Raw genomic sequence first — 23,186 nt, 5'->3', positions numbered from 1 at the left:
GTGATCAATTTTCTGTCTTAAAGGTTAGAGTAGAGACGTTTTGGGGCTTAATCGTGCTTGTACTGACTTGTCCCATTATTCAAGGACGAATGATCCCAGAGGGGGAGAATTGAAGCACCCAGAGTTTTGACCCTTATAAATTTCCTGATTATTAGCTTCCTGATCATTATACAACTCATGCTTACTTGTCGTATGATGTGGGTATGGTTTAGGGGTCTTCATCGTATGTTACTTAGTGTGGTTTTGGTTGTTTTCTGTCCAGGGTATGAAAATACCCCATACGAGTCGTATGTTTATGATACAAGAAGTATAGTGCCAAATAATATGTTATTCATCGTCTATCCATGATATTATGCTTAGGGTACAATTAGGTGAGTACATGTCGTATAGTGATGGTACAATTTGGGTAAGGGGAGTCGTATGTTGGACAGAATATAGAGTCCAACTTTCTGTTCTGGGTACGACTAGATGGTATCATTCGTATGATGTGGGTACAAGTGGAGGGGGTCTAACTGTACCCACCTGTGGGAATTTTTACAGTTTAAGTTAGGAGTATTCTGGACACTTCCCCTCGTAACTTCTTTTGACCCACGACTTAAAACACTATTGGGACTTTATTTACCCTATCATTCTCAATAAAACACACTCTAAATACTCTCAAGCTTTTGGCTCAAGAAAGGGCTAGAGTTTTCTTAAGGTGATTCAATTAGGGGCTTTCAAGAGTAAATCTCTTCATCTTCTTTGATATCTAAGTCATGTTACTCCTCCCTCATTGTTAGTTCAAACTAAAAGCATATTGTACTTACAGGTTTTCGAGGAATTATTATGGATTTATGTTGGTTTTGAAATATGTGTTGATGCTTTTTCTTGGTTGGATAATGTTTTCCCATGTTTTCTTATGGTTTTCATGTTATAATTGTGGTTTGAAAGTGTGGTTGTATAGGAATGGTCAATTGGTACTTGGTTTTGGTTTTGGAAACTATATGCCCTCAACATGTTTGTTAAAATGCCTATGAGAATGATTTTATATCGTAGTTTGACTTTGATTGAAAACATTGCATTGCATAATATGGTAATGGAACCGTAAATGGTTTTATTAAATTAAATGATTTGAAAGGCCTTGATGGTCATGGTTTTGGTCAAATTAAAAATATTTTGAGGAACATGGGAATCCCCTAAATGTTGGCTAATGACATTTCTTTCAAACTATAGTTAGTATGGCGATACCACTTCATAATGCCTTAATAATAGACTATTGGAATTGGTGGTTTGGTTATGTGCTAAAGGTTTTAATTAGGCGTTAATGGCGGGTTGTGATAGATAACCATCAAGGTGTGAGTCCGAGGGTTGTATACTGAAGACTCATGTTTGCAGACATGAGGGTTGGTCATGGTGACCATATACTTATAGGGTACACGGGAATCCCCTAAGTAAAAATTGTATGTATGTATCATGGAGGACGAAGGGTACACGGGAATCCCTGAACCTTATGATATCTCTGGTTTGTGCGGCTACATGCGCTGGGGCCTATTCAGGGGGTAACACTTGACACTTATAGCCCGTGGGTGGTTTTAGGACGGTCAAGATACACAACCTAGGTTAAGGTTTTAAATGCATGCTAAGCCCAGTCCTTCCCCCGGCATGGTATATATGTATATATGTATGTGATTGCATATGGTTATTTACTTTGGTTTTAAATGATTAGCATTATTTTATCCTTATTCCTGAGTGTATGCTAGCGTTCACCCGCTTACCCATCTTCGAGCGTTGTATCCCCACGCAATGCAGGAACTGACCATACTACTCATCCTGCTCAGTGTCTTAGATTCGGGGATAACACTTGTGTCAGACTGAAGTGGTGAGCTTTCATACTCTGTAAAACTCCATTTCATTTTATGGATTTCTGTTCATACTTTTGGTTATTTCTTAGACTTTGGTTTTGGATATTTATGGGGGTATGTCCCGACCAAAAGTTCTTTATTTTTGGTTAGAAGCTTTGTGAGACTACTTTGGGTTGGCATAGGCAGTGTCAGTATTGGTGTCATTCTTGGCATTGGTATAGGTATAGGGGCTGACACCGTTAGAGTGTATTTGAATTATGATTGTCCCATCTTTTTATATGTTTGGAATTTATCCGACATAAGGTACATGGCGATTATAGTTGGGCATTGGGGGTGGTCTTCGGTCCTAGTTGGAGGCACCCGATGCGACTAGGCCCTGTTTTAGGTCATGTCATTTATGTGTTAGAAAATTAATAATATTTAATTTTAAAAAAGTAAAATAGACATTTATGACATGCCTGCTTCGGCTGCTTCAATCGTGATTTTATTATTTCACCTCTAATTAATTATTATAGACCATCTAAGCATTACAAAATTGATAATATTTCATAAGAAAATGTAAATAGGCACAATGTAATATCCCAGATTTTTGCCTCTGGAATTCTTGAGTTTTTACACTCACTGCCCAGACTGGGACTCTCCCTATGAGTCGTAGGGAGTTATTTTGTGTCGTAGAACCCTAAATTATAGCCTAACCAGTGTGTTTGGCTAAGTCATTATGTTGGTCACAATTGGCACCTAACAAGTCATCAAGACTCATTACGAGTCGTGTAGTGGTTCTCGTTGCCTAACTAGTAAAGGTGGCCAATGTTTATGTCTTTTCTATGATTTGATCTCACAAGTCGTAAGGTCTTAATACGAGTCGTAGGGCACGAATCATAGTCAGATCAGTGTTGAAGCCCATGGATGTTGTCTAGATTACGACTAAATGCTATGATTCATAGGGTGACCCTACGAGTCATAAGGTCACCCATAACGGCTGGGCGATAGTTTTTGTCTTTTTATTAAGGGAACTTTGGACATTTCTCCACTTCCCCAATCATGACCCACAACTTAAAATTTAATTGGTGACCCCATTATCACCCATAACATAATCAAAACAACTCTCAAGGCTCTTTCAAATTCTCTTAAGCAAAAATACTTGGGGTTTCTCAAGGTTGGCAATTAGAGCATCCAAGGGTGATTTCTTCTTCTAATCTCTTGGTGATTAAGACATGTGAATCTACCCTTAAATTTGTTTTACTTAAAGCATGAAATTTCATAATTGTTTATATTAATTTGAACATGGGTTTTGATATGGAATGAATGTTTCTCAAATTGTTTTCAATGATTTATTATGCATTGTTTATGCTTTATTAATGGTTTTGAACTTGTTGAGTGCATGGGCATGGTGAATAAACTAAGGGGTCATGGATTCCCCCAATTTTATGATTTTGGCTTGACTTATGGTTTTTGGAAATTGTGTTCCCTTTACCCATTTATGAAATTGATATTGCGATATGGTTTTATCACATGATTTGACTTCCTCACTTGATCTATTTTATTTATAAAAGGCTATGAACCACGATTTTATTTTTAACTGAACCCTGGGAATTGTGAATTTCTGGTATGAATGGATAACTAAACCGAAGAGGGTTGGGAAACCCCCTATGTGATGAATAATTTATATGTCATGATAATATAGCTTGCAAGTGAAGTTGGTATGGTGATACCAACGGGATGCCTTAATGAATGAATTAGTTCAATGAACGGGAATGTGTGAAAAGTATTTTAATTGGGTTTAAAAGAGGATTGTGTAGCTGGGCTATGAGAGTGGAGGTCCCGAGGGACCAATAATAAAAACTGCATTTTTTGCACGGGGGTCTAAATGACCTGGTGGTTTGGGGCCCCCTTATTAAATGATTGGGTGGTTTGAGTCCCCTATGGTAAATGGCTAGGTGCTTAAGTAATCCTTGATATATGACTAGGAGGTTTGAGTCTCACATGGTACTATTACGACCCGAGACCACCCCTAGACGTAACACGGTTCTTAGAACCACAAGTGATCCTAAGCTAACCCATGTACTAGCATTTTGCTTGAGCAACTGATTTATCATGTAAATAAAAGATAATTTGCTGAGAGGAAACATAATTATGAGAAAATCATATGAATGTAATACTGATAAAGTTTACAACATGATAAAACTGAAGAATGAACTTGAATTAGATATTAGGACTCCGACTGACTATCTATAAAGCCTCAACTATATTGATTGTAGGTGGTTGGGACATGCCTACAACTACCACAAATCAAAACAAAAGAATAATAACAATATAGTATATGAACTATAACTAACCACAGTTCCCAAAATAGGAGAACTTATCACCTGCTAGCTGAATACTGATAATTATCTGATCCTGGTGTGTACTACATCTGGTACCTACATCATAAAAAAATATAGCCACAAACGTATATATGTGTTCAGTACTTTGGAATATACTAAGTATATGGGGACATGCACTAAACCATGGAAATATTTAAAACATACTTTAAAACTGAGGATGTGAGTTACTTGTTAAAACATACATTTTAAATTTGGCTAAATGTGGAAACTGTAAGTCATAATGAGATTTATAAATCATGAACCAAATATAATTTTGTAAGCTGGAAAGTGGTAGAAACATGAATACTGTATGTAAATCGCACGTAAAGTTGAACATGTTGTAAAACTGAATTGAGGATCATGTATGGATACTGAGCATGACAATATGAACATGTAGATGAATGCAAGACCAATCAAATCATGTACTGACATGATCTGAATACTGAATAATCTGTAAAACTATCTGATTGAATAATTGGTAATCTGATTACTTAGTCAAGCAAAACTAAACTGATATAGTCTGAGCACTGATTGAAACTGTGGTACCTCACTACAACTGACATGCTCCAATATGAGTTATCGAGGTCCAACCTATAACACTAGTTGGAAAGGTGTTGGTACCTTGCTAGGTGTACCAACACATGACTGACGATGTGGATCCACAAGGCTGATAACCTAAAGGATGAGGGTGTCATGCCTAACTGATGCGGGACCCCTCATAATCTATGGTGGCACCGTCGGTCTAAAACTTAGGGACTACTACTAACGACTCATGCCTAACTAATGGGGGAGCCGCCATTCCTACGTTTACTAACTGCTTATTGTTACTCTCAACTGACTGACAATAGTGTTATTATTTATTTAACATGATATCCTACTGTACTGATAAGTGCACAGGATGAGCATGGTAATCTGAATGTGATAATAAAATTATGGTCTGATCGAATTCTTACTTGAAAATGAAATTATGTAAAACACATAGGTATCACGTGTTCATAACCCTCCAGTACTGAATAATTACAGAAAAATGATAACAAATCTTAAAACAGTGGTAGGAAATCATAGTTTAAAGACCCAAAACATAAGACATTTCAATAAATAAGTGAGAAATATGAATTTGAACATGAGAATGTGTTAAACTTAAGAGGACAACATATTTACATGGTTTAACACATAAATTGACGGTTTAGCATGAAATCACTTAAATATGACATGGTTAATTGAAATTTAAAACATGAAATAACCCAGTTTATATGGGAAAACATGTTGACATGACTTGAATTCAAATTTATAAAAAGACATGGATTAGATCCATGATTTACGTGGATAATTTCACAAAAGAAGATTAAAAATCCATACTTAAATAAAAAGGGATTTTGGGACCCAATGGGTGAAAGGAACTCATTGATGAATACACCACATACCTGAATGTAGAAGCCTTGGATAAATTTCTTGGGATTGAACTTGAAGAATCCTAATTGGTTTTGGGAAGAAAGGAATAGCCTCTTTTTGTTTTGTGATGAATGATTTCTGAGTTATGATTGGTTAGGGTAATATTTACTCTTAATAACTATTGTGTGTAGGGTGAAATGACGTATTTTTGGGGTTAAAAGAGTGGGAAAAGATAAAAAAAACACTTAGGAATTCTCTGGAAAACTTTTGGAAGCCGTCCCGACAAGTTTGTCCATGACTCGTAAGGTATAGATACGATTCATGGCTTAAGTCATCATTAGGAACCCAGATTTCAACCCCTACTGCTATGATGATGACTCCTCCTTGCTACTTTTACGGTCTGACTACGAGTCATCATCAGGAGTCGTAGTCACTGGCAGCTTTGACAGTGCTTTAGTAATTTGGCCATAACTTTTCACCCCGATATCAGATTAAGGCAAAAGTGGTATCATTGGAATGATAATTCAATTATATATATATATTGGAGGGTATTGAGATAAAAAATTCTAAGTACATAAAAAGTTATGCTCATTTGAAGATGACTATAGTTATATTCTTCATAGGAACTTAATCGCTAAGTGATGTTTTCACTTGCCTATAAGGTAGGAGATATTTGTGACCTTAATATGAATATAAATCACTAATAAACCTACCAAAACATGAGGTTTGATCTTTCTTGAACTTAAAGCATGGTTCTAACATTGGCTTGGATTTTTAGGGAGTCACAATATCTCCTACCTGGGATCATTCGTTCTCAAATGAAACTGGTTAAGCTAAGATCATGTATTGAGTACTTATGAACTAATCATGATTATCTAACTAAATCAGAAACATAATACATGGATTGAACTGAATTTTTTAATGACTGGATGTTATGACATGAGAATTATTATATAGTTGAGGTAAGAAATAAGAGAATCACTTAAGGAAAACCATTACCTCACACTAGATCTGAATTCATAAATAAAGATGGGGATACTTGGACCACATATTGGTTTCTGCTTCCCAAGTAGCTCTCTCAACAAAACACGTATAGGAATCAAAAGAAGAGGGCTTCATGGTATCACCAATCACATTATGTGAACTAAAATCATGAGACAACAAGACTAAGGTCATACAAGGGGTATTATAATGTCAGAGCTGGAATACTTGGAAAATTGAGATCATTCACTTAACACTTATGGACTGAATCATGACTAAGTATCTAAATCATAGACATGATGCATGGATTGGACTGAATTCATAACTTGCATGGATGTGAATGAATTACCTCATGGAATGGACATATTCATGAAACTTTGTATAGTAAGACTAGATGAAAAGATGGAAAACTATAGGAGCCTATCTGTCTAATTATTAATCTGAATCACTATCTATACAGACTGACTTATACTAAAAATTTATACTCAACTAGGGTATTTCTTCAACAGCCTTTCCAGGAAGTTCTAATAATATTAGGGAACAAATAATTTCAGGCATGATTTGAGTGAGATATCTGAATAATGAATTGCAACAAGGCTACAACTCTATAACATGGAACATAGGCACATAAATCATAAGCTAGGATATAATCACCATGCCTTAGGCAATGAAACTTCTAACTTTCAAGCTTAGCCACATTTCTCAAATACTCCCTCAACTATACTTTTTCTCTCAAATTCTAGGCTTATCTGATGCAACGTATGATTCTCACATGGGTACATATAACTATTCCAGCCAGAGTCTGAGTTGAACTACATACTCTCGCCATGTTCAAGCCTAACTCAAAATCACAAGGTATAACACATAACACCATAATACTAGTCTAAACTATGGATTCAATACCCCATGTATTTTTATAGCTCTCATATTAAGAATAATCCTTTTTACCACTCCAACAACTAACTTCAACCTCTTACTAGAAATTCACTAGCGCACAATGCATTCATCCACTTATATACAAACATGACATTCAAGCCTATCATTATTGCCACATCTGAACTCCCAGGCAAATAACCCATAAAAGCATCTTTCCCATATTCTCTAATACCTCTATCAATAACAACTTCCATGCACTATCCCCAAGATGACACATATGAAATTTTCAGCTAACCATGATATGACATATACCATAAGATTTGCCTTAATCTTTCTTCTCACTTATAGCCTTAGATAAAACAAGCGTAACAATCGTTCCCAAACAAGAAACCTTTTCTCTCTCCCATCTAAATAATTGTTCATCACCACTATTATTTCATATGGAGAGGTCACTGAAAGGTTAGAACGTAAGGACTTAAAGCATGAAAGAATACTATACATAACTTTGACACTTAACTGAGGCCTGGGAAATAGAGTATCAAAGACATGGATTTCATTAAAGAGATCTAAACTTAGGAAATACGTGATATAATCTAAATTTCATTGGTTATTAAGGGTGCATCATGAGCTCTCGAAACTAAGCCTACTGTAAAGCATGAGTATATAAGTCAGAAGCTACCTGACCTGAGTTTGGAGTTCATAAATTCATGGGATATCATTTGTACTTCTGAGTGAACTGGAACTCCTTATACTAGGAACTGAAAGTGTACCGATTCTCTATATATAGTGTGTGAATATGAGCTATGATCATATAGATGACTTGTAAGGTGTGAGTAGATCTCGTGATGACTGAAGTACAAAATTTTATACCCAAATAAGAATGGGTTAGGTATCTTCCTCCCCTAGTGTTTTTCTGCATAACACTGGCATTACCACTATAATCTAAGAGCCTGACTCAATTTCTAGTTCTATTATCTCCCACTTGATTTAAGCCATTGTTCTAAGTCTGTGGACCTTTTTAATAAAGTCTAAACTAAATTGCAATAATTCTACTATAAAGTTTAGGATATAATGGTACGCATAAATACTAAACTTCTCCTTATAGACTAAGCCATAATTTCTTCACTCTAACGGTCTACACATGAATGCTCAACCTCACCTTAATGAACTATATGTAAATAATATGAACTTTATACTGGACACTCTCTTTATATCTACCATCCTTAACTTTATCTAGCTTCAACAATCATTATCATATACTAATACCCTTCTCGACAATATATTTACCTCACTAAACATATGATCTGCCTCTTTTTATTCATAGCCTACTAATATTACATCTCTAAAATCTTATATTAGTCCCTAAACAATGAGAATTACCATTATATCAGCATACTTGAAGTCAATAACCTTAGCCCATAACTTAGCTGGTATGAACATCACATACTACATTACTAGCCCCACTTGTACTTAGCAACTCAAGGGTACTATCTAAGCACACATACTTTAAAAACTTAGCAATAACACAATCCTATGTAACCTTGGGTACACCTCGTGATTATACCCATACCATCATAGTTAATTTGAAATTAATAAACTTCAATTCTTGCATATAATTTTTCAAGCCTACTGGTTCACCTTTCAGACAACTAGCCCCATGGATATATAATTTACTAAATCCAGATAAATACTATCCCACTTTACTACAATTAAACTTCTAGGTTTCATATGCTGACATAAGATTCTGAAAAGGGATCTGAAAGCACATCTGACTTTAGCTAAATGCACGATTTTCATGAATAAGAACAAACTCTTTCAAACTTTGGAACTTAGGGGTGTTGATCGAATACTTTTGAGCCCACATGCAATCCTATAACTGTCTATGGAGACTATCTGAGAAAACTCTATCAGTGGAAATTTAAGCTTGACTATTTCTATTACCTCAAAAATAAGGCAAAGTTGGTATGAATGGAAAAAGATAAAAAAAAAAACTATATAATTTTATTAGAGAACATCTCTACAGCATGATCTGAGATATAAAAGAAAGAAAATATTTCTTAAATGCCCTGTAGCCTTTCAAAAAAAAGTACAGATGTCTCTGTACTATTTTGCAAGACACTACTAGACATAGCTTCATAGACACCTTAGGACACTTGAACCTTGTGCTCTGATACCAAGTTTGTCATGACCCAAGACTACCCCCTATTCATAACATGATGCTTAGAACCATAAGCGATCCGAAGCTAACCCATGTACTGGCATACTACTTGAGCAACTAATTTATAATGTAAATAAAAGCTAAATTTTCTATGAGAAAACATAATCATAAGAAAATCTGAATGAATGTAATACTGATAAAGTTTACAATATGATAAAACGAAATAAAGAACTTGAATTACAAATCATAACTCCAACTAACTATCTATGAAGCCTCTACTATACTGATTGTAGGTGGCTGGGACATTCCTGCAACTACCACAAATAAGTACATAAGAATAATAATAATAATACAATATATGAACTACAACTGACTAAAGTTTCTAAAATAGGAGAACTTATCACCTGCTGGATGAATACAGAGAATTGTCTGACTTTGGTGTGTTGACTACATGTGGTACCTACATCATAATGGAATGTATCCACAAATATATATATGTGGTCAGTACTTTGGAATGTACTAAGTATATGGGTATATACACTAAATCATGAAAATATTTAAAACATACTTTAAAATTAAGGATGTAAGTTATTTGTCGAAACATACATTTAAAAATGTAAAAACTGTAAGTCCTAATGAGATTTACAAATCATGAGCCAAAAATAATTCTATAAGCTGGGAAATGGTAGAAAAATGAATACTATATATAAATCCTATGTAAAGCTAAACATGCTGTAAAATTAAACTAAGCATCATGTATGGATACTGAGAATGAAAAAATGAACATATAATATGAATAAAGGCCAAGAAAAGCCTGTACTGATATGATGTGAATACTAAATAATCTGTAAAATTGCCTGATTTAATAATTGGTGATTTGATTACTTAGTCAAGCAAACCTGAACTGATATATTCTGAGTACTGATTGAAACTATAGGAGTTGATTACAACTGGCATGCCCTAATCTGAGCTATCGGGGTCCAACCTGTAATCACAGTTGGAAGGGTTTTGGTACCTTGCCTGGGTTACCAACACATGACTGATGATGTGGATCCATAAAGCTGACATCTCAAAGGACGAGGGTGTCACTCCTAACTGATAGGGGACCCCTCATAATCTATAGTAGCACCACAGGTCTGGAACTTAGGGACTACTACTAACGACTCATGCATAACTGACGGGGGAGCTATCATTCCTACATTCATTCGGTACTAAGTGTTACTCTTAATTGAATAAAATTAGTATTATTATTCATTTAAATGTTGTTTAGAGGGTGAAATAATGTAGTTTTGGGGTTAAGAGAGTGGGGAAAGACCAAAAAAACCTTAGGAAACCTCTGGAAAATATTTGGAATTTGTCCCGATGAGTTTGGCCATGACTTGTAATGTCTAGCTATGAGTCATGGCTTGAGTCATCACTAGAAACCTAAATTTTAACCTCTACTTCTATGATGACAACTCCTCCTAGCTACTCATAGGATTTGACTACAATTCATCATCAGGACTCGTAGTCACGGGTAGCTTCTTTAGTAATTTGGCCAGAACTTTTCATTCCAATACAGTTTCAGGCAAAATCAGTATTGTTGGAAAGCTAATTTAATTATATATTTATTGAAGGGTCTTGAGATCAAAAGTTCTAAGTACATCAAAAGTTAAGCTCATTTAAAGATGACTATAGCTATATTCTTTATAAGAACTTAATCACTAAGGGATGATTTCACTTTCCTATAAGCTAGGAGCTATTTATGACCTTAATATGCATACAAATCACTAATAAAACTAAGGTTTGATATTGCATGAACTTAAAGCATGGTTCTAAAATTGGCTTAGATTTTTGGGGTGTCATAATGGTACACATGTACATATAATTATTCTCTGGTTCATATGGTTACATGCACTGGGGCCCATTCATATGGGGGAGAGATGGACCGATATAGCTGGTGGGTTCCTTCTTATGATGGTTGAGCTACACAGTCCAAACTAATGTCTTAAGGTTCATACTAAGCCTTGTTCTATATCCCAGCATTTTATATAAGTATATATATATATATATATATGCATGCATGTATGTGAACATGTATATTGAGTTGAACAAGATTTTGAATCGTTATTACTTTATCCTTATCCCTGAGTTACATGCTAACGCTCAACCCGCTAACCGTCTCTGGACACTATATGTCCATACGATATAGAAACCAAATACACATTTACTTTTCCTGCACAGTGATAGGATTTTTCGATTTTCAGTAGTCAGCTTGAAGTAGTGGCCTCCTTCTTTTGAAAGGAAGTTACTTCTTAGTTTATCTTCTATCATAGACTTTCTTTGGAATTATTTTGGCTAATGTCGGGGAGGGGAGGGCATGTTCCGACATTGGTTTAATTTGGTTTTGTCATAGAGGCTTTGTGGATTACTATGGAGTAGGTATTGGTTATTGATGTATTTTAGACTTTTTGAGTATTGATTATTTATCTTGTTACATGTTCAAAAAATTTAGCCACTATTAGTGTATTATGTTCTGTGTGACTAGGCAAAATGGGTGGTCTCTGGTCCTTGGTGGACTTGGGATGCCCGTTATGGCCAGGCCCTAGTTTGGGTCATGACGAAGTTGGTATCAGAATCTAGGTTTATGGTCAATTGGGTGTCCATAAATCCATGTCAAGTAGAGTCTATTTTATGGATGTGTAGCACGCCACACTTATAAGGGAGAGGCTACAAACCATTTAGAAATATTTCACTTTTTTGTTTTTCTATTTTTAGTTGTAGAGTCTAAGGTTTTGAATCTCCTTTAATTCCTATTTTTTTGTATTTCAGATCATGACTCCCAGAAGATTTGATGCTTATGGAAATTATTCTATCCCACTTGAGGATAATATAGACAAAACTCATCCTGCTTATAGGGTACAGACCCAATCTAAGGGTCCATCTCCTGAAAGCCCATGTGGAATTCTATGGATTCCCTCTAGCCCTCCTTAGACATCTTAGGCTAACGTGTCTAATGTTTAGTTTTGCCAGTCGATCGATTTGCTTACCTAGTTGGTGGCCTCTTAGACCGAGCGTATTGATTCTATTGCCTCATCTTTTGAGGTCACTAAAGTTGGCCAGTTTATGAGGTTGAACCCTCTAACTTTCACCGGTTCAAAGGTTGAGAAAGATAGTCAAAATTTTATTTATGAGATAGAAAAGATCTTTAGGGTTATGCATGCTTCTAACTCTGAGGGTGTTGCATTTTCCATATACCAGCTAAAGGATATGGCATATCAGTGGTATGAGGAGTGGGAGCAGATAAGAGAAGATGATACTAAGCTAGCTATTTGGGATGATTTTTCTAGTGCTTCTCTAGATCATTTCTTTCCTCAGGATTTTAGGAAGGCAAAATTTAAAACAAGAAGAATAACTGTGAAATAGTATGCCTTGAAATTTCATCAGTTATCTAGTTTTGCTTTGGAGTTAGTGTCATCTATGAGAGTGAGGATGGAAAAGTTCTCTTCTTGCTTGTCTTATGATTTGGTTTTACAGTGCAAGTCCACCTTGTTGAACAACGATATGGATATCTCTAGGCTTATGGTGTGTATGTAATAGGTTGAGATTGAAAAAAAAAAGCAAGCTGAGATAGAGGAAAGGCAGAGTAAGAGATCCAGATATTCTGAATAGGGAAGAGGTTATTAGAATGGTGGTAGGGATAACAGGCAGTGGTCTAAGAAGAAGTGGAAAAATTTTGATTCTTATTCTATGGATAATGCTCCATATCCTAAGCTATAAGGTGATCATCTCTTTTAGACTGATAGTAGATTTAGGGCACAGGGTGCCCAGTCTCAGGCCAATGGAGCTCAGTCGGCCCCATCTTATCCCCCTTATTGTTTTTGTGGGAAGAACCATCATGGAGTATGTGATAAGGGAAGAAATAAGTGCTTTAAGTGTGGTCAGATTGGTCATATGCAATGGGATTGTCCTTCAAGAGTTTCTTCCAAAGGTAATAAGTTCCATGTTTCTACTTCTTTAGATCCTGCACAAAAGGGTGCTGCTTCGGGTACCGGCATTTGCTAGAATTATATGTATGCTCTTTCCACCCTTCAGAACTCTAAGGACTCTCCTGATGTTATTACTAGTATGTTACAAATCTTTTCCCATGATGTGTATTATCTGCTTGATCAAGGGTCGACTCTTTCTTATGTGACCCCTTATGTGGCTGCTCATTTTGGTTTTAGCCCTTGAGTGTATTCCTGATCCATTTTCATTGTCCACCTTAGTGGGTGACTCTATTATGGCTAGAAAAGTCTATAGGGGTAGTCTGATATCTATCTAAGTAGAGAGACATTGGTAGACTTGAAAGAGTTGGATATGGTTGACTTTGATGTGAGTTTGGGGATGGATTGGTTGCACTCGTGCTATGGCTCTTTAGACTGCCGGACCCATAAGTTCATTTTCAAAGTTCCTAATGAGACAATTATAGAATGGGAAGGGAGTTCCCTAGTGCCTAAGGGAGGGTTCATTTCTAATCTTAGAGCCCAAAAGTTGATTTCAAAGGGGTGTCTTTATCATCTTGTGCATGTTAAGGATTCAAATATGGAGGGTACCTCTCTGCAATCTTTCCTTGTGGTCTATGAGTTTCCTAAAGTTTTCCTCGATGATCTTTTTGGTGTTTCTCCCGATAGGGAAATATACTTTTGGATTGACCTTCTATTGGATACTCATCATATCTCTGTTCCTCCTCATAGAATGGCTCCTGCTGAGTTTAAAGAACTTAAGAAAAAATTGAAAGATCTTCTTGACAAGGGTTTAATCCACCCTAGTTCTTCCCCGTGGGGTTCTCCTATTCTTTTCAAGCGTAAGAAGAATAGTTTCCTTCGAATGTGTGTAGACTACCATCGGTTGAATAAGGTGATGGTGAAGAATAAGTACCCTTTCCTTAGGATTGACGATCTATTTGACCAACTTCTACATGCTAAGTACTTCTTTAAGTTTGATCTTCAGTTGGGTTATCATCAGCTGAATATTAGGGAGTTGGATATCCCTAAGACTACTTTTCGAACCCGATATGGTCATTTTGAGTTTTTGGTAATGTCCTTCGGTTTGACAAATGCCCCAGCGGCATTTATGGATCTTATTAATTGGGTATTCTATCAGTTTCTTTACTTTTTCATCATTGTGTTCATTGATGATATTCTCGTATATTCAAAGAGTGAACAGGATGATACCAATTACTTCTGTATAGTGTTTCGACCCTTAAGGATTAACAGTTGTTTGCTAAGTTCTCGAAGTGCGAATTTTGGTTGAGTATGATTACTTTTCTAGGTCATGTTTTTCTAGTAAGGGGATCATGGTGGATCCATAAAAAGTTGAGGTGGTTAAGAAGTGGCCTAGACCCATGAATCCAACTGATATTCAAAGCTTCTTGGGTTTAGCTAGGTATTATAGAAGGTTTGTGGGAGAGTTTCTCTTTAATTGCCGCCCTATTGATATAGTACCCTAGGTGTTTGGTCCTCAAAATTTTTTTGAGTTCTGAACTTGCTGCCTGGGTAACAGCTCACCTGATATGTCATAATGTGTCTTGACGGGTCCCATGGACCCAATTATAACTAACTAAGAAATAAAGTGGCAGAGTTTTGCTCTAAGTATGAGGGTATCACTATGAGCCATAAGGACTTGTTACGAGTCATTAGGTTCAAATCGTAGGATGTCCAGTGTTTACCTAATTGGGTTATGTGTTGTCTATGACTAGACCCTACGAGTCGTAAGGTCTCAATACGAGTAGTACCAGTTGATTCATAGGGTCAATAATGTGTAGGGGTCCTAGAGACTACCTTAGTTACGACTCATGGTCATAAGGAATGGCTACGAGACAACGGTTAACCCGTAGTCAATGGCGGCACTTTTTCATCTTTTAAGATAAGGGCATCTGGACATGTTCCCTCTTACCCAAATTGAAACCCATGTCTTATAACCCCTTTAGGGTGTTATTAACACTCAAAAAAAAATTAAAGTAACTTCTCAAACACTCCAAAAGGATCTCTAAATTTCCTCAAGCAAGTCAAGCGAGGTTTTTATTAAATTGGTCATCTAAGGGCTCAAGGGTCGATTTCTCTCCAAATTTCTTGGTATTTAAAAAAAGTTACTCTTCCCTCATTGTTAATTTGTTAAACATATGTTTTAAAGTATTGTTCATGAGATATTCATATTGGTTTTATAACAAGGGTTGAGGGTTTTGAATGCTTGTTGTTGAACAATAAATTCCCATGGTTTACATATAATTTTTCAAGATTTAATTATTGTTTTGAAATTTTGGGTGCATGGATATGGTGAAAGAACCAGGAAATCGTTATTTTCCCCAAATTTGTGACTTTTGAAATGGCTATGACCCCAACCCCATAATGTGAAATTGGTTTTTAATTATGAGAAATATGGAAATTTGTAAAATTGAACCGAATGGGTTGTGAATTTCCCTAAGTGATGTAATTGTTCTGGTATGTTGTTGTTACCTTGCAAGTGTAGTTGGTATGACGATACCAACAATGTATGTCTAAATGTATATTATGGTTCAAGGAATGGGATTGTGTAATAAATATTTTAATTGGGCTTTAATAGGGGTTGTGTAGCTAAGTCATGAAAGTGGAGGTTCGAGTGACCGATACTAGAAACCACATTTATCAATTTGGAGGTCAAAGTTACCAGGGAGGTTCGAGCCCCTCTCATTATTATTACATGATTAGGGAGGTTTGAGTCCCTCATAAATCATCACATGATCGGGTGCTTAAGTCACCTTAGTATATGATTGGGAGGTTCGAGTCCCCCGTGCATATATATGAGATTATCCATTGGTTCATTCAGCACGCACTGGGGCCCAACCAGAGGGTTCGAGTTGGGGTCCATATAGCCCATGGTTACATGTTATGAAGGTTGAGCTACACAATCCAGGCTAAAGTTTTAAGGCATATGTTAAGCCTTGTTCCCTATTCTAGCATGTAATATATATATGTATATGCATTTGATTATGTGCATTGGTTTTGAATGATTTGGAACCATTGACCATGTCACTATGTTAACCTTATCCCTGAGTTTCATGCTAGCGGTCCAACCGCTAACCGTCTTCGAACACTATATCCCCACATGATGTAGAAATTGGTTATACTTCTACTCCTCCTGCTCAGTGATTAGGATTCAGGATCATCACGTGAGTTGACATCAAAGTGGTGAGCTTTCATACATCAAAGTCTATATTTCATGTTTTGATCTATTATGTCTCAAACTATTTAGACTTGTTTTTGGCTATAGTCAAAGGCATGTCCCAACACTTCATTCGTATTCGGTTTTGGTTCTTTGTTTAGAATTCTTTATTTGGATTACTATAGACATTGGGTGGTATTGGTCGATTGTTTGGCCAGTCATCGGTCATTGGTTATAGATATGTTTTGAATTTTCTTAAGTTGTTGAATGCTATCTTGTATATGTTCAGAATCTATCCAACCTTGGGGGATTTTGTGTTTGGTTTTGTTAGGTGTAGGGGGTGCTCTCTGATCCACGTGGGACTTGAGATACCCATCACAGCCAGGGTCCGGTTCGGGTGTTGACAATTGACTAGGTTAACTCAGAAAAAGGTGAAGTTCCTATGGTCAGATGCTTGTGAGTGTAGTTTTAAGAAGTTGAAGGATATGTTAACTTCGACCCTAGTTTTGATCCTACCCAAGAGTACGAATGGTTTTGTTGTATATTGTGATATCTATTGTGTGGGACTTGGTTGTGTTTTGATAGTGTATGGAATGGTGGTGGCGTATGCTTCTTGAAAACATAAGGTCCATGAGAAGAATTATTCAACTCATTATTTAGAGTTGTTGGTTGTGGTTTTGCTCTGAATATTTAGCGCCATTACTTGTATGGAGTTCATGTTGATATATATTTTGATCACAAGAGCCTGAAGTACGTTTTCACTCAGAAGGAGTTGAATCTCAGGCAAAGAAGATGGCTCGAGTTGCTGAAGGACTATGATATGAGTCTTCACTATCATCCAGGTAAAGCGAAAGTAGTTGCTGATGCTCTTAGCAGGTTATCCATGGGGATCTTATCTTATATTGATGAGGAGAAATGTAGTTTGGTGAAGGATATTCGTTTTTTAGATAATGTTGCAGTTCTTTTTTGGACACTGAGGATGGAGGTGTGATTAGAGGGGGTGAAATCATCTCTTGGTACAGAGGTGAAGAACATTGTGCATTCCTGACGTCGATGTGTTGTGGAAAAGAATTTTGGCCGAGGCTCATGAGTCGAGGTATACTGTTCATCGTAGTTCGATGAAGATGTATCATGAAGAGAGATGTGGAAAATTTCATGGCTAAGTGTATGGTTTATCAGCAAGTGAAGGTTGAGCACTTGAGGCCTGATGGATTGACGGAAGAGATTGAGCTGCTTGTATGAAAAAAGGAAGTGATTAATATGGATTTCATTACCGATCTTCCATGGTCTCATAGTTAGTTTGATTTGATTTGGTTCATTGTGTAAAATATGACTAAGTCTGCTCACTTCTTGCCTGTGAGGACTAGTATTCGGCAGCAAATTATGCTAAGTTGTTTATTTAGAAGAATGCCAATTTTCATGGTGTTCCAGTCTCTATCATATCTGATCAAGGTACGCAGTTCTTGTCTCACTTCTGGCGTTCTTTTTAGAGAGGATTTGGGACTAAGGTTAACCTTAGCCCTGCTTTCCACCCTCAGGCGGATGGGCAAGCGGAGAGGACCCTTCAGACTTTAGAGAATATGCTAAGGTCGTGTGTGATCAATATTGGCGGTAGTTGGATTGACCATTTGCCTCTCGTAGATTTTGCATATAATAATAGCTATCACTCCAACATTCGAATGGCTCCATTTTAGGCTTTGTATGGTAGGAGATATCGTTCTCCTATTGGATGGTTTAAAGTTAGCGAGGATGGGTTGTTTGGTCCTAATTTGGTTCATGTCATGACCCAAACTAGGGCCTGGCCGTGATGGGCATCTCAAGACCCAAACAGACCGGAGACCACCCCCTGCACCTAACGAAGCGAACACAACATCCCCAAGGTTGGATGAATTTCAAACATTAGCAAGATAGTGTAAGATAATATTAGAGAATAAAAGATAAGTCTATGACAGATAAACAACCCGCCAAAATAACCGACCAAGATCACCCAAGTCCACAGTAATCCAACAAAGCCTTCTAACAAAAGAATCAAAAAACTAGTCTTGGTCGGGATATGTCCCCGACTATGACAGATGACAATAAAAATGATAATGTAAATGGAAATAGAAACTCTTAATTCTAGTCTAAGATAATAATAGATGAAATGTCTAAGTCTTCTGAAGAACGGAAGCTCACCACTTCACCAAAATTAACCGACGAACCGAGCCGGTCCACCTAACTCTATGAAGAAAAAGTAGAGGTATCTCCGGTGCTTGTATCGCATGGGGATACAATGTACGGAGGCAGTTAGTGGGATGAACACTAGCATGTACCTCGGGGACAAAGATAACTTAATGTCCTGATCAACAGTTCTAAATCATTAATGACCAATCCACATGAGCAAATGCATATATATATATATATATATATATATATATATATATATATATATCACATGCCGGGATAGGCAACAAGGTTCAAAATGAACTTAAAACTTTAGCCTGGATTGTGTAGCTCAACCGTCTTAACATAAATAGGTACCCACGGGCTATATGGGCCTAGCTCTCCCCCAGCTAGTAGGGCCCTAGTTCTTATGGTCACACGAACCAGAGGGTATACATATGCCCTATGGGGGACTCGAACCTCCCGTCATATCAAGGTGACACAAATACCCAATAATGTAATATAAAATGGGGGACTCGAACCTCTCAAAAATATGATAATAATAAGGGAGACTCGAACAACCCAGTCATATATACCCCCGCGTCGGCAATTGTGGTTTCTAGTATTGGCACTTCGAGACCTTAACTTTCACGACTCAGCTACACAACCCTTATTAAAGCCTAATTAAACCATTTATCTCACATTCCCATTGATTGAACCATGTTACACATTAAGGTATACATCGTAGGTGTCATCATACCAACTACACTTGCAAAGTAACATCAACATGCCAAGCCAATTACATCACTTGGTGGAATTCAATACCCCCTTGGTTCAATTTAAAAATCATTATGATTTATTAGTTTTTCACCTTTGGCAATAGTTCAAGAGTAGTTCAATATGCATACTTTTCATATTCAAAAACTAATTTCACAATATGGGGCTGAGGTCATAACCACTTCAAAAGTCACAAGTTTGGGGAAATCACAATTCCTTAGTTTATTCACCATACCCATGCATCAAATTGATTTCAAAACCACTATTTAAAACAACACTTTAACACATATTCTTTTAACAAATTAGCAATTAAAGGAGAGGAATAGGCCTAAAATATCCAAGTTTATGGAGACAATTCCACCCTTGAGCCCTTGGGTGACCTACTTCTTGAAAACCCTAAGTATGGCTGCTCGAGAGACGTGAGAGAGTTTTTAGAAGTGTTTGATTAAGTTATGAATGAGAAATAACCCCCTTAAGTTCTTTATGAACGTGGGGTTTTAACTGGGTAAGAAGGAAATTGTACAAAGTGCCCTTAATTTAAATGTTGAAATTTAGTCGTCGTGACTACGGGTCACTATACGACTCATAGTGACTCATTGCGACTCGCTACCACAAGTCGTAGCCAAGATAGTTTCTAGGGTACCCACACACTATTGACCCTATGACTTCACTGGTACAACTCGTAATGGGACCCTACGACTCATGGTGTCCATTCGTAGTCAACACATAATTCATTTGGGATAAATACTTGACATCCTATGATTTATACCAAGGCAGTGAGGATAAATTTCAGAAAATTTTCAAGGACCAAAAACCCAGGGTGTTACATACTCCCCTCTTATGATCATTCGTCCTTGAATAATTGGAAAAGACATTTACATTAACACGATTTGACTCCTATATACCCACACTTACCTTTAACAAAGACAGAAAACAAAGATGCCAAGGAAATTACAATTTACTTTAACAAAGTCAAGAAACAAAATGTTAAGGAATACGTATACCTCAAGTACAATTATTCAGAAAAGGGAACAAGAATGGATACTTAGAGTTCATGTCCTCCTCAACTTCTCAAGTAGCTTCCTTAACCTTTTGGTTTCGATAAAGAACCTTTACAAAAGCCACATCGTTATTCTGCAACCAACGAACTTGCAAATCCAAAATCTCTATCAGGACTTCCTCGCAGGACAAGGATTCCAAAGTTCTCACCTTTTCCAAGGGAAAAACCATCGAAGGATCACCCACACACTTTCTAAATATCTAAACATGAAATACCGGATGAATAGATCAAACTAGAAGGCCACTCCAATTCGTATGCAACATTACACACCCTCTTTAAAACCAAGTACAGACCAATATAACGGGGATTGAGTTTCCTCTTTCTACCAAATCCCATCACTTCCTTCATGGGAGATACAATCAAGAAGACCAAACCAACATTGAACTCAAACTCCCTTCGCCTCATATCTGTGTCGAACTTTTGGCGACTTTGGGTAGCCTTAAGTCTATCTCGAATCACCTTCACCTTCTCCATGGATTGGTGAACCAAATCAAGGCCAAATAACTTATTTACACCAACCTCAAATCACCTAATAAGAGACCTACAACTCCTACCATATAAGGCCTAAAATTAAGCCATACCAATACTAGAGTGCTAATTGTTGTTGTTGGCAAATTCTATGAGAGGCAAGTGGTCAACCCAACTACCAACAAAATCAAATACACATGCCTGAAGAATATCTTCAAAGGCCTGAATGGTCCTTACCGCTTGCCCATTCATCTGAGGATAGAAAGCGATACTAAGAGTTACCTTAGCCCTCAAACCTTGCCGAAACAACCTCTAAAAATAAGATGAGAACTGGGTACCCCGATTAGATATGATGGAAAATAGAGCACCATGCAACTTCACGATCTTCTTAATGAATAACTTGGCATAATTCACAGAATAGAAATTAGTCCTTATTGGTAAAAAGTAAGCAGACTTAGTCATCCTATCCATGATGACCCAAATATAATCTAATTGTTGGAGAGACCGTGGAAGTCTGATAACAAAATCCTTATTAATTATCTCCCATTTCTACACCAGCAGCTCAATCTCTTAAGTCAACCCATCAGACCTCAAGTGCTCCATATTCACTTGTTGACATACCATGTACTTAGCCACAAAATTAGCCACATCCTGATTCAAATTATTCCACCAATAAGTTTCCTTAAGATTATGATACATCTTTGTCGAATTAGGATAAACTTTATAATGCGACTCATGAGCTTCAGCCAATATTCTTTCTCGCAACCCATCAATATGGGAAATGCATAATCTTCCTTGGTACCGCAAGATACCATCACCACCAATCTAAAAAACCATCACCTTATACCTACCTACATTATTCTTCATTTGAATCAAGGTAGGGCCCAACACTTACTTCTCTTTTGCCTCAATACCAAGAGGTGACTTTTCCACTTCTTGAACAATCACACCACCATCTTCAAAATCCAAGAGACAGACTTCTATGTTAGATAAACGGTGAATATATTTCACTAAATACTATTTCTCCTTGTCCACATGAGATAAGCTTCCCATGGACAACCTTCTAAGAGCATCAACAACTATGCTAGCTTTACCTAGATGATAGTGAAGACTTATATCATAGTCCTTGAGCAACTCAAGCCATCTTCTTTTCCTGAGATTTATCTCCTTTTGAGTGAGGACGTATTGCAGGATCTTATGATCAGAATAAATATCAACATGGACCCCATACAAATAATGCTGCCAGATCTTAAATGCAAATGCCACAACTAATAATTCCAAATTATGAGTCGGGTAATTCTTCTCATGAACTCCCAATTGACTAGAAGCATAAGCAACCACTTTGCCATGCTGCATCAATACACAACACAATCCTACCCGGCATGTATCACAATAGACAACAAAACCATCAATGCCCTCAGGTAGAGTCCAGATCAGAGATGGAGTCAACTTATCCTTTGAATTCTTGAAACTACCATCACAAGCATCAGGCCACAGGAAATTTACCTTATTCTGAGTCAACTTAGTCAATAAGGAAATAATAGAAGAGGAACTTTCCATAAACCGTCTATAATAATCGGCCAAACTGAAAAATCTCTGGATGTCGGTTGGAATCATAGGTCTAGGCCACTTCTTAACCACCATAACTTTCTAGGGATCCATAAGGATCCCTTCACTAGAAAAGATTGACGAAAAACCCGATTCATTAGATCAATAAATGCTGTTGGGGAATTGGTAAAACTAAAGGATATCACCAAAATCTCAAAATGACCATACGAGGTTTGAAAAGAGGTCTTAGGGATATCTACCTCCCTAATCTTCAGCTGATGATCACCCGACCGAAGGTCAATCTTATAAAATAACTTAGCACCCTAAAATTGATTGAACAGATCATCAATCCTTGGAAAAAGATACTTATTCTCCATAGTTACCTTATTCAATTAGTGGTAATTAATACAAATCTGAAG

Source organism: Capsicum annuum, chromosome 2 (assembly GCF_002878395.1).
Source record: "Capsicum annuum cultivar UCD-10X-F1 chromosome 2, UCD10Xv1.1, whole genome shotgun sequence".
Classification (NCBI taxonomy): Eukaryota; Viridiplantae; Streptophyta; class Magnoliopsida; order Solanales; family Solanaceae; genus Capsicum; species Capsicum annuum.
Note: the sequence above shows the minus strand (reverse complement) of the source record.